Source organism: Parasteatoda tepidariorum, chromosome X2 (genome assembly GCF_043381705.1).
Source record: "Parasteatoda tepidariorum isolate YZ-2023 chromosome X2, CAS_Ptep_4.0, whole genome shotgun sequence".
In the NCBI taxonomy this organism is placed as follows: domain Eukaryota; kingdom Metazoa; phylum Arthropoda; class Arachnida; order Araneae; family Theridiidae; genus Parasteatoda; species Parasteatoda tepidariorum.
This window is the reverse complement of record NC_092215.1, coordinates 46,209,665-46,222,811: the sequence shown is the minus strand read 5'-3', so window position 1 is coordinate 46,222,811 and position 13,147 is coordinate 46,209,665. Positions and strand designations below refer to the sequence as shown.

At 28.0% G+C, this 13,147-nt stretch overlaps 1 long non-coding RNA gene across 1 annotated transcript in view; it reads left to right on the top strand.

Moving 5' to 3' along the window:
* The window catches only part of LOC139427235 (uncharacterized), a 24,803-nt gene extending 13,990 nt beyond the window's left edge, over nucleotides 1–10,813 (top strand). The window contains exons 2-3 of the long non-coding RNA XR_011638374.1: nucleotides 4,424–4,534; nucleotides 10,776–10,813. This is a non-coding gene — a long non-coding RNA (uncharacterized lncRNA). The remainder of the gene's footprint in view (nucleotides 1–4,423; nucleotides 4,535–10,775) is intronic.
* The last annotated feature ends 2,334 nt before the right edge of the window (nucleotides 10,814–13,147 follow it).

The following is a 13,147-nucleotide window of genomic DNA, read 5'->3' as shown; positions in this document are numbered from 1 at the left end:
TATATATATATATTTAGAAAATTAAGAAAAACAATACGTTTTATTTATTGCGCATAGGCTGCAAGTAAATAGAACTCATAAAATAAGTTCAAAATGTAGAGAACGCATGGGAAAAATTACAGAACATTGAAAATAGGGAATAAAAAAGAAAAATAATAATAAAAATAACAAAAACCTGAAGAAAAATTCCGAAAAAAGGGACAGAAAATTTAAAAAAATCTCAAAAAATTCGAAAAATAATTTTCCAGATTTTTTAAAATTTTTTGCCCTTTTTTTGGGAATTTTTTTCCGGTTTCTGTTACTTTTACTTTCACTATTATTTTTCTTTCCCCCCCTTTTTTCATTGTTCTGTAATTTTTCCCTTGTTTTCTCTACATTTTGAATATATATATATATATATATATATATTGTTATTTTATTTTCTAAATGCTGTTGAAGTCATGTGCACAGCGTTGCACTTCAGCACTCCATTTCTAACAATGTTTGAATGTTGCTATTGCCATGCACTGCTAAAAACAAAGTACAAAGCTACCAAAACTTTTCCTAGTGGTAGCAACATTTATGTTTGAATGCTCTTGAATTTAAATTAGAAAAATTATTGTTTTACTGACCATGGCAAATCAATTATTCAAAATTATGCATAAAATATATTAGTAAGGATTTTAATTGTTGGTGGATTAGATTTTATAAGCTCTTATTTGAAGCTACGCATAACCTTGAGTTTTGTCTCAACTTCCTAAATTTATTGTGTGGATGTTATTGATAATTTTTTTTACTTTTGCCACCACTTTTTAATATTTATTGCACCGAACCCTGGTGAAATTACTCCGTAAATTTAAGAAAATTCTTTCTGCCTTGAAAGGGCTGCCAACGCTTTTTTAGGAGAATTTCTTCTAGCTAAGTTTATGTTTAAATGTATGATTCTTTGTTTTATAAATTTGATTTAAAGTTATTTTTCACACCACTACATGTAAATGATTCAAAAGTTTTCATGGAACGTAATTTCTTCCTAGATCTCTCGCAGTGCGGCTTTTAAAATGTTAGTAAAATTACCAAATATTCTGAAAAGCTTTAGTTTTCTCTAAAATATTTTTCAAAAATCGTAGTAGTTTGCTGTCATGCTTTAACTATTGCTTAAATGCCACTATGTAAACTTTTCTTTCTACAGCCGCACAATTTGGTAGCTATGAATATGTAACCTTCAGTATGAATTCGAAACAAATCTGACGTTTCAAGGGCTGGTTCACTCCTTTGAAGTAGCTCTCGCCGCGCCAATCCTCCGATTTTCTCTAGTGACGACACTTTGGCGCAAAGCTCGCACTTTTACTTCAAGAACAGAGCTTTCGGCCTTACTAGCTCTAACTGATATTGGAGCATTTCTTTTTGCGACATATTCTAAGACATTTGTTATTTTCTATAATGACTTTCCTCAGTTTTTGCAGCGAATTTACAAGAATTTAAAACTATTATCGAAATGCCAGTTTGCGCGATTGCAACTTGAAAAAATTTTGATAGAAAAACAAAAGGAAAAAATATAATTTTCCGCGTGTTCCCTAAAGTAAATGAACAACTATGTAAAGAATGGATTCCGAAATGACACAGTTAATATAAAACAGCAATACGTTTATTCGGTCATTAAGAACTTTTATAAAAATTCATTATCTAAATAGAAACCGCCTCGTTACTTCAAAAAGAAAGGCAGGTGAAAAAAATGGATAAAGTCAAAGAAAATTGAAATGTAAGTAAGAAGTATAAATAAAATATATAGTATATAGTTGGAATTCTCCTAATTTCATAACATATTTTTTAATGTAGTTATTCTTAATATTTATGATTTTTTTTTTCAAAATTATACTCTCTCAAATTTAAATATCTATAAATTATACTATCGTAAATTTAAATATCTATAAACAATTGTAAAATTTCTAGTGTCATTATGAACCTGAATTATTATTTTGTTTCAGTAATTATCGTTTAAGGTTGATGTTTCCTAATGATAAGGTATGAACAAATTGCTATTAACGGCATATTTTAAAATCGGGGATTCTAAATTTAACTCAACTTATTGTTATAAAAGAATATGTAGATAAAAAAATGTCGATATATACTTTCATTTTTCTTAATAATTAAAGTTGAAACTGAACTTTTTAAAATAAAGTATTTATAGTGTCATTTTCGCCAACTAGTAAAATATTTTTATTAGTTTAAAATGGTATTTTCTTAATATACTGGCCAAGAAAGTTTTTTTAAACTATGTTTATGAATGGAAATAATGTGTTAATTACGCAAAGTTTGAAAGCTAATAACCAGAAAAAGTCTAACTTATTTTTACAAAGAGAAAGATGCAAAGTTATCATAATATCTTTGCGTGCGATCTTCCGAGATCTGTGGACACAGTGACGTCATGAGGAGGGAAATCGTAACTTCAGTTATAAGAGCGGAGTGAACTAGCCCTTCTATTCTCTTTAGCCCTGACAAAAGGCAGCCATTTTTTTAACCCATTGGGCTATAATGTTCCCATTTTGAAAGCACGTCATTCATTCAAGAAGAAAAAAAAATATCTATTTCATTTCAAACATCTATTTTGTAATATTAAAATGTGTGTGACCGCCATGACATATTATCAGCATAAATATCAATTTAAAAAAATTCATTCAAATCCAATTTTTTTAAACTATAGATGACAACTTGACTTTCTTTAACGGTAAACGAAAATAAAGATTTAAAGGTAGTTTTCTTAGCTTTTAAGATAGTTCTCTTGTCACTTCAAAATCTTGCATCTATGCATGTATGCATTATTTATTTTTCAAAGAAAGTATAAAAATTTTTTTCTCTTTCAAATCAAGTGAAAACCTAAAAAAAAAAAAAAAAAAAAAAACTCCAATGTTCATTTATTACTACTATTAAATTATTTCAAGTCCTTGCGGGAGTTCTGTATGCATTTTGTAGCAATTCTGAACGTTTTATTATCGCAATTATTTTTAATAAAAAATATTTTCAACTAAACATTTCTTTCAATGTTTATTAATACTCTATATGAAGGTTAGTAAAATATATTATTATATATAATTTACATTGTTACTTGTTATAATACATTTACTAATAACAGCATGTTATTATTAGTAACTTAATATCTGTGAAAAAATTGCTGAGATAGGTTAAATTATTATTGTAGGTTAATCGATATAAAAAAGCAACTTTTTAAATCTTTTCTTATCTAAATTTTGGAAAAAACATGGTTTTCCTGCCAATTTAATTTCACAGGATATTCGATGAATTTTATATTTCACCGAGAAAGTACGATTCAGAATGAAACAAATAATAATTATAGATATGTAGATTGATTATAGAAGCAATGCTTAGAAACGAATATTAGCTGTTGAAGTTCATGGTTAATTATAGTTTTGTTTATAAATATAATTAAAATAATAAAGATTTATTGTAGCAAATGGTTCTCATATGGTAGAAAATTGCTTAAGGAAATAATTATCGTATTGAAGGTCATGAATGATTAGTTTCAGGTCTAAGCGATTTAATCAACACATTCGTTCACTTATTGAGGCAAAATAATAAAACTGAACATTTTTAATAGTTTTTTAAATTTATTATCTATATAATTTTGATTGATATTGCTATAAAGTATTGCTAAATTTACGTGAAATGCCAAATTACTTCAAACTTGTTCTTCAAACTTTTTCCAAAATTCCAAACAATACCTTGGAGAAAAATGTTCATTTCCTTTATCGGAGAATTTTCAAAAAAACGCATTTCAAGCTTTGTCTTATTTTTTTGAACTATATCATTCACTACTTATTCTAAGATGCCAACTTGCTTCAGACATCAGATAAATGTTTTCGATAGGTAGTTTTTTGATATATGATTCTTGGTAAACTTTAGTTCTTTAATATACGATTCTTGGTAAGCTTCAGTTTTTTAATATATGATTTTTGGTAAACTTTAGATTTTAAATATATGATTCTTGGTAAACTTTAGTCTTTAAGTCTATGATTCATGGTAAACTTTATTCTTTTAATAAATGATTTTTGGTAAATTTTAGTCTTTTAAAATATGATTCTTGGTAAACTTTAGTCTTTTAATATATGATTATTGGTAAACTTTAATCCTTTAATGCATGATTCTAGGAAGAACTGTAGCTTGTAAAGATAAACCGATTGCGGATTTAAAATCAGCGATGCAAAGATATCTAAGAACCGTTCAAGAATCTTTTGCAACAGAAAAAAAAATTGCTCCACAGTATTTAATTTTTAAAAATCATCTGTCCGAAAATAAGCAAAAAACCAGTCTTTATTTTGAAAATAAAATTTTTTATCTCGTGCCTGAGATATTTATCATTAACAATTTTTGTGATTGGAATTTTGAGTATAAATATCTATGAAAATACAGTGTTATTTTATTTTTCTAGATTTTTGATCATGTGCCACTTTTATTGCGGCACTTGCATTCAGAAACCGCTGCGTGGAGAAACAGGAATATAATTTTCTGCTTATCGAAACGAGAAAGAAACCATTTATAGGTAGGTAACTCAAATTTTTGTTGCTTTCACATTTAAGAAGTGTTTAGTTTATAGGCTTTAAAAGTTTAGAAGTTTTATGTTTTAGTAGTTTATAGGCATAGTATGTTTAAGCTCGTAAGCTAACGGCTTATAATTTATCTGCTTCACATCTGTTTTATAAATTTGTAGGCTTATAATTTTAGTTTATAAGTAAAATTATTGATGATGTAGGTTTCAAGATAAAAGTTTAAAACATTATTTATATCAATATTAAATTTATAAATTATTTAGGTTTAGTTAAGCTTATAAGTTAATTCGTTTAAGTTTAGTTAGTAATTTAATTTGATTAAATTAAGTTTATAATATAATTTGTTTCAGTTAAGTTTATTAGTTCTGTTTTATTTAAGATATTAGGGATTTTACAAATTCCTTATCAGGCTTCAAAATACAATTGTCGCACGTTTGTACTTTCTGTCACAGCAAATTGAAAATTTTAGACTAGCAGGCAACTGCAACCGTAGATTTTAAGAAAAGAGACACACGTGTACTTAAAAATATTGGATGCACTGAGCCGGTTAAACAAGTTTTAATGAGAATGAATATAGTTTTAAGTGTATAAACTTCCAATTATTAGTCCTATTATTAGAATTACACTTTATGAATAATTATGATACATTTTCTGAGGCAATTCAAAATCAAATACTGACATAACAGATTTAACATAACCACAGCTCTTGCGAAAGAAATTATTATTATTACTCATTATAAATAGTATTATTATTAGGCACGCAAGTAGCTATATCGTATGTTTGCCCTTTCTGTCGCGGCAAATTAAAAAATTTAAACGAGCAGGCAATTGCAACCATAGATTCTAAGAAAATAGGTATACGTGAACTTAAAAATATTTGACACACTGCACCGGTTAACCAAGCTTTAATGTGAATAAATAAAATTCTAAGAGTATAAACCTCCTATTAGAATTACAGTTTGTGAATAATTATGAAATATTTTCTGAGGCAATTCAAAATCAAGTATTGATATAACAGATTTAATATAACCACAACTCTTGCGGAAAAAGTTATTATTAATCACTATTATTATTATAAATAGTGTTATTACTAGGCACGCACGTAACTTTTGACAAATTACATGTCATTATCAATGAAAAAAATATGTGCAACGGATTTTCATGCTTTGAATAAATAATTTCACTGACAAAGAATTATCTCAATTTACCACTAAGGGCAGTTTGACTTAAGTAACTAGAATAATAGTTCGGAGGAGATATCAACTTTTGTGGTATTTTATTTATTCGTTTGAGATCTCTTTCGTTCAGACGGCGTCTGTTTAGTAAAAGGAGAACAAAAATAAATAAAATTTTTCATTAATTGAAAAAAATTTTTTTTATTGATTTTCATGAATTGACAAAAGTTGATTCTCATTAATTTTTAATGCTCTTTATTATTTTCATTCAAAAGATAGATTTTTTTCCCTATTTATTTCAGTTTTAAGAAACCAAATATTAAATACTGTAAAGGTCTACATTAATGGGATATGCTTGTCAGATCTTTTTTACATTTATTAAGGTGTTTGTGTGTGAAATATACTATTTATCTTTTAAAAAGCTAAATATTAAATACTATAAAGGTCTACATTAATGGGGTATGTTTGTCAGATCTTTATTTCCTTGATCGAGGAGTGTGTGTGTGTGTGTGAAATTTACTATTTAAGTTTACATTCGGATCTAAAATGGACGCTTTTTTAAAGCCAAAGTGGTAGGCAACGGTTTTTTTCCGTTGGCCATTAATGAATTAAAAGTAAAAGATCGAAAATTTTTTATAGATTGAATTAGGAAAAGAAAACCTTCTGTTTAAACTGGTAGAATACAGAGTCAAAGACAGCTGGCACTAATTTTTTTTAAAATTCAAAGAGTTAAATCAGTTTGAAATTGAATAATTTTGAACTACCAGAGCCTGCTAACTAAATTTTTTTTCACTGCCACTCTCTCTCTTTTGAGAAAAATGTCAAAACTGACAACTTTTCAATGTTTTTCCGTGCTTGCTTGGTACATCTGTACCAGTAGGTTTAATTTTAGTAAAGCAGTGCAGTTTTAATGCATCAATAAAAATTGTAAGAAGTTACATTTTTTCCACAAACATTTGCATGATGATTTCACATCAGAGTTCCTATATAGCTCAGAAAATGTACAATAGATCTCGAAGTAAAAAACATACCAGAGGTATCTAAAAAAAGGAAATTTCTACCATTATTACATTTTCCTAGCCAAAAAAGCACCCTCTTTACATTACATTATCGGGACTCTTACTTCATCTGCCTTCAACTCCGAGACCTTAAAGTTGTATTAAATTCATGTTTTAATCATAGAATAATTTCATAGCATCAGCATACAATAATTTGAATTAATTTGAGAACGTTGCTTTTCCGTTAAAAACATTTGTATTGTATTTTAGTGTTTATTTAACAATAAACAGAATTTATTTTATTTACATTATGTATTTATTTAATTTTTATTTGATGAACTTACTGAATACCTTGATTGGTATTTTTTTGCCCTGAAACATGATCGCTCAAATAACAAATAGAGTTGTTTTATTTACGATTAAAAAAAATTGATACAAAAACTTATGAATGGAAAATTAAAAAAAAAAAAAAAAAACTGAAATAGAAAATTAAAATAGAACGTTTTTAATATGATCTTTGACACAAACAAGAGAAAAAAAAGGACACAAAAAAGTTACTTTCTAAAAAAGAAATTCTCATTATTTTTGGCAATTTATAAAAACAGTCATTTTCTGACAATACCAAGAGTCAAGAAATGTATAAATAACGCTTAACAATCTACATATCGAGATGTCACGCCATTTTAACCATATTCATCAAATTTAGATCCCTGTTAGACTAATCAAATCAGATTAATATATTGCAGTAAAGATGTAACTTAGGAAATTTAGATATTCTTTAAGTAAGAGTGACAAAGATAATTCAGCAATTAAGTGGAAAAATCTGCGACGACTGCAAGAAAATAACTGAATACTATAAATCACTTTTCAAGGCATCCAGTATTTCAACTATTTACAATTTTGTCCCAGCCCAACCTTGACGAAGAAGATTTTTTATTGTTTTACACCATTTTGCATTTTACGATCAATTTTGGTCACAACTTCCTTTTAATAAATTAAATTTCAAAACTGTGTGGTGACAAACATTACCGCTGCTTTCTCATCCTTGGAATCCTTGCTTTTTCTTCCGTCCTTGTATTCAGATTTTTTTTCTAATTCAATTTTTGATTAGAATTTTATATTGGGAATATTTTTATGTATAGAGCTTTTGAGGCCTCTACTTTTTATTTTACTGTTACTTGAAATGGCAAATTTAGTAAAAGGGATGTTTAAATAAACATTTTAATCGAATAGAATTTTTTTTTCTGGCCACCATTCTCTTTTACAAAAAATCTTAATCTACAATTTTAGATCTTAATGTAGACCGCTGCCTCACACGTTTTTCGTCAATGCCTGACAATTTTTAAACCTTTCGAGGTTGATTTTTCCCAGTGGTAGTTAAATTGAATTTAAATTACAATTTTAAACCGAAACATACGTTGTATTTTGAAAAAAACGTAAGCGGACTCTCATGGCATACCTGCCAACTTTCACTCTTTCCGAGAATGGATTTTCAGAGTGGTTGTAATACAATTAGCGAAAAACAATCTGACTCAAAAATATATTTATGTTTTGATCCCGTTGAAATTCGCTTGCGCAAGGATTATTATGCTTTTATATATTTATTGTAATTATTTATATGTAGTGGTGGTCAAACTCATTTATAATTATCATTATTATTCAAAAAGTTAATAGGAATAACATGAGTATTGCTACCACTTTAAATATGAAAATAAAATCTTCCGGAAAATCCGGAAGAGTTGGCAGGTATGCCATGGTACTATTAATTTATATATGCTATTTTTTTAAGAAATAATGGTGCTCAAAAAGATAATAAATTAAGTTTATATGCAAGGAATGTATAGAAAGCATACATTTTTCTACCACTTTAAATACAGATTTTTTTTTACGTCAAATGCATAAAAGTTGGCATGTATGCTTTAGAAAAAGACTTTTGTTTTAATATAAATGAAATGTATGTATACCCTCCAACTGCTACGGAATTTCCGTAGTTTCAGAAATCTTCTTTTCAGACGGTAGCAAAATTAATGTCTTAATATTTAAAAAAAAATAATTTTAGCGTAACTTGTCCACTATTACTAATAAAAGTGCAGGCCATATGGCTAGATTCTTAATTTCTTTTACAAGTTTTATGAGAGATCCATTTGCTTTAAAAATTTCTACTTTGGTTCGCTACCACTAGAAAGAATTATTTTCAAAATCCTCATAAGTTGGAGGGTATGTGTATGTAGAACCGTACGATTGAAAAACTGTTTGCTTAAAAATAGTTAAGATTGAATTCCTTGTAATATTCCTTCAGTCTCAATAAAGAGATCAACAAAATCGATGGTGTAGTTTAATCCACATACGTTAATTGACCAGAGGGGAAAGATTTCATTGAAGCAGAAAAATTTTAAAAATATATTAGTTTGTACAAATGACAGTAAAATACAAATTTTGCGTTAATCTTTCGGACATATATAAATGAATTTCAATAATATCGAAAATTCATGACTCCAATTTGAAATTAAAAAAAAAAGTTTAAATTGTTTTTTTTCTCTTTTGCATCTTTTATCTTTATTTAGAGCACGTGGTTATAAAAAAATTATAGTTTTATAGTTTGCGGCAAATTTTTCGTTACATCCAAGAATCCTAAAAACCGACAATTTAAATTATTTAATTTTTTCACAACTGGTTTTGCACATTTTTAAGCATAAGAGTACGTGACTGCAAAATATTATTAGTTTTAGGTTAACTGAATTACGTGGCATAAAAAGCTAAGGTTTCACTTTTTAACATAAAATAATTGTATGACAGCACCTAAAACATTTTCATATCAAAATATTCTTCTAAACCTTCTCTAAAAAAATTGCACATTTTCACATTATTTCATCTTTTGGGTTTTGATTTATGAGAGTGAGAAGCACTTGCACCGACTTTTTTTATGAATATAGGGGGAAAATTTAAATAAAAGCTCTTTTGAGCAAAAAATATATTCTTTATGGAGTTAATCAGAAGCCTGATGCACTAATTCAATTCCCCCCCCCACCCCCCAAAAAAATTGTGGTTAGAAGATTTTTCATTTGGAATAATAGATGTTTGGAATAATCGAATACTCAGTTATTATTTGCATTACGTGATAAATAACTAAAGAAATAGATTGATTAGCAAGACAGCAAATAATAAATAAAAGCTCCACTTTTTTGCATTAAAATGATTGAAAACATAAAGTCCGTTATGACAAAAGCTGAATAAAAGAGTTAATTGGACGTAATATTATTCCAAGGGCTGTAAACACAGCTTCTTAAATAAATTATTTCTGCGATTAAGAACATTGTTTTAAAGACTTATTATCTAAGTTAACTTTCATAAAAATAATAGCTGAGTTATTTGGTGATGTTCTTCGGACAAATATTTATTTTAAAATAGTTAATTATTTTAGTTGGATGTTATTGGAACAATATAATATCTTTTACTATTTTGATTCAGTTCATAAAATATATGTTAACAGAAGGAACTTTTCCGTTATTTGGAGTTTATAACTTGAAAACAATAATAGGAATTGTATACTAGCGAAATTTTCAAATAAATCTTATTCATTGAAATAAAGTGCCACCACGTTTCAGATTAGAACAATGCAATTCAATTTAAATATTTGTTGTTCATATGTTTGACAACTAAATTGAATAAGTACAGATGGTGAGTGCAACCTCGAAAATTAAAAAAATAGTGGTAGCGAAAAATTGAAAAAACAAATTATTTTTACTTTCGTTCGTTCGTGCGTTCGTTCGTTGTAATGGAACTGGGCATCTGAGGCCTTACGGCCCTTTTCCCATTCATCCTGAAATTAGACTAAGAAAAATACATAACAAAAATAAAGTTTGGATTGCAAAATGGAGTTCATTATTTTTACTTACTTCTTTCTATCAAAGTATATTTGTAAACTAAAGAAATTATACACTGATTATTATCTTTAAAACTTAACCTTTTTTTTTTAAAATTTAATTCTGTTTAATTTTTGATTGCAGATGAAGGCATTTGGTCAAAGTAACTTTTGTTTACAAACAATTTTCTTTTTCTAGGAACCCTTCTGCCCGCAGTTGTATCGATATAAAATTGCGGTTTGAAATTCCGTTTCGACTTCCTCTTAACCCTGGTAAGAAACCCAATTGAGAAATGCGCAGTTAGTAACGATATCGACATGGATTCTCGAATTAGTTTGGATTACATAGTAGAGAACCCCGATTACACCAAGAAATTGGCTACTGGTGAGTAATAAATTCTATCATTATTTCTAGTTATTAATTAGTAACCTGCTGTTTTATGGGCGAAAATGTTCTTTTTCATACAAAAGCCGCCGCATTTGCATTTGATCAACATAATTAGTTTGTGAGATGGCCGAGAAAATTATTCAATAAACCTATGCTTTAAAGGCATGATAAGAATGTCCTTTAAACAAATCACCACTTTGTGCCAAGGCATTCTGTTGAGTAACCAACTAACTAATTTTTTGATTGCAAAAACCAAGTGACTAGTTTCTGGTTTAATCTGGTTTAAATTTTGAAGTTATATAGATATTTTTTTTTGTATGTGATTGTTTTAAATATCTTATCACTTTCCATATTGTTCATAACTGCGTCTTACTTAACTTATTGCATTCTGTTTAAACTAAAATACAGTAAGACAACCGATTTCTTTGTTTCGAAAGATTAAGAAAATAATTTATTAGTTAGAAATTTTATAGAAAATTGGTGTTGAGGATCATGTTTCTTGCTACTTTTTGTTGCATTTTGTCTCTGCCATTGAAAAAAAAAATTCCACCACTACGTATACATAATTAGGGTTCCCACGACCTGGATAAATAAGTGGTAGTTAAGATTTTTCAATAGTTTAGAAAAGTGCTTAAATTTAGCTTTCTTTTGAGAAGTACGAATTTATCCACAAGGTATTTTTTCTCTTTCATATACATTTAGTATAAATTTAAAATTTTTTATCTTAAAACATCTAGATTTATCTCACTTTTGCTATCACTTTAAAGAAATTTCTAGAATGTGGGAGTCCTGCATAATTGAATGAAATATACAAATTGTCTATGTTTTAAAACCTGATAAAATTTAATCAGAAGTTCCTCTTGTTTTAAAAACTTCTGCTCTAGTTTATTACCCGGAGAGAAGATATTTCGCAAGAACCTCAAATGTTTGATAGCGAGTTAGGCAGTAATTATTTTAAGTGTTAGCAAAGTATTTAATTTTTAACAAATTCTTGGTATTTTAATTGCTGTTTTATTACATCTTCGTAAATTTTTTCCAAAGACGTACAAGTTCGTAGCTATATTGAAGTATCAATACAATTATTGTGCAAAACTTAAGATACAAAACTATATTAAAATCAACTATAAAATATAACATAACCATAGCTGCCAACTTGTACGGCTGTTGAGAAAATTTTTTCTTGGTATCAGCATTAAATCTTCAGTTTAAAGGTTAAAAAAAACCGACTGGCCTGTGTAGGGGTTAGGGAACTTCCCTTGCATCAGAAAGGTTCTGGGTTCGAATCCTAGGCAAGACATGGATATTCTTTCCTTCTCTGTACTATCTGTCCTTACTGTGGGAGCAACGTTGGCCCACCTAATATGGTGCCCTGAAAGAGAGGCCAACAAATCTGCCCTGTAAATGCCTGAGTTGACGAAATGTTAACACAGGTGGGCATTGGAAAAAAAAAGTTTCAAAAAAATAATTTCAACCTATCACGATAAATTATTCATTAAAAAATATGTAGATGCTTGTGACCTTACTTGGTTCCTAAAAGTTTAATTAGTTTTATTTGTAGAAAATATTTCCAACTTTAATTGTTGTTTTACTACCTTTTTGTTAAATCTTTTTCAGCGACCGTACAAGTTGGCACGTATGCGCAACGCAGGTTATATTATCAATAATAAGAAAGTTAAACAAGTATTGTTTATGACATACGCTATGCTTGCAACCTCTGTTTTTATTTATAAACTATATTTAAGAGTAAGAACACTTATATTTAGTACATGAGATAAAAAAATTCACTATAAAGACACCAAACATGATGAAAATCTTTTAAATGTTGTTTTTATTTCAACAACTAAATTCAACTCATTAGAAAATATTTGTTATTTTTTTACTTATTATTTTTTATAAAGTTTATACGAAGCGTTTTTTTTAGTTTATAACTTACTTTATCGCATTTGTCTTTGCCTTATTTGGAAATATTTTTCAAAAGGCGTATGTTTATAATGACATGACGACTCATCTTTTAGATACACAAAGATACACAATTGTATTTTTAATTTTATAAATTTGATTCATGCAAATTATTTTGGAATCTCTAAAATTACGGTGGAACTTTCATTACTCTTAGAGGTATTAGACTTCTTAGGCTATCGGACTATATTCTAGCATTTTCAAACTATGCGTTTGCGTACAAA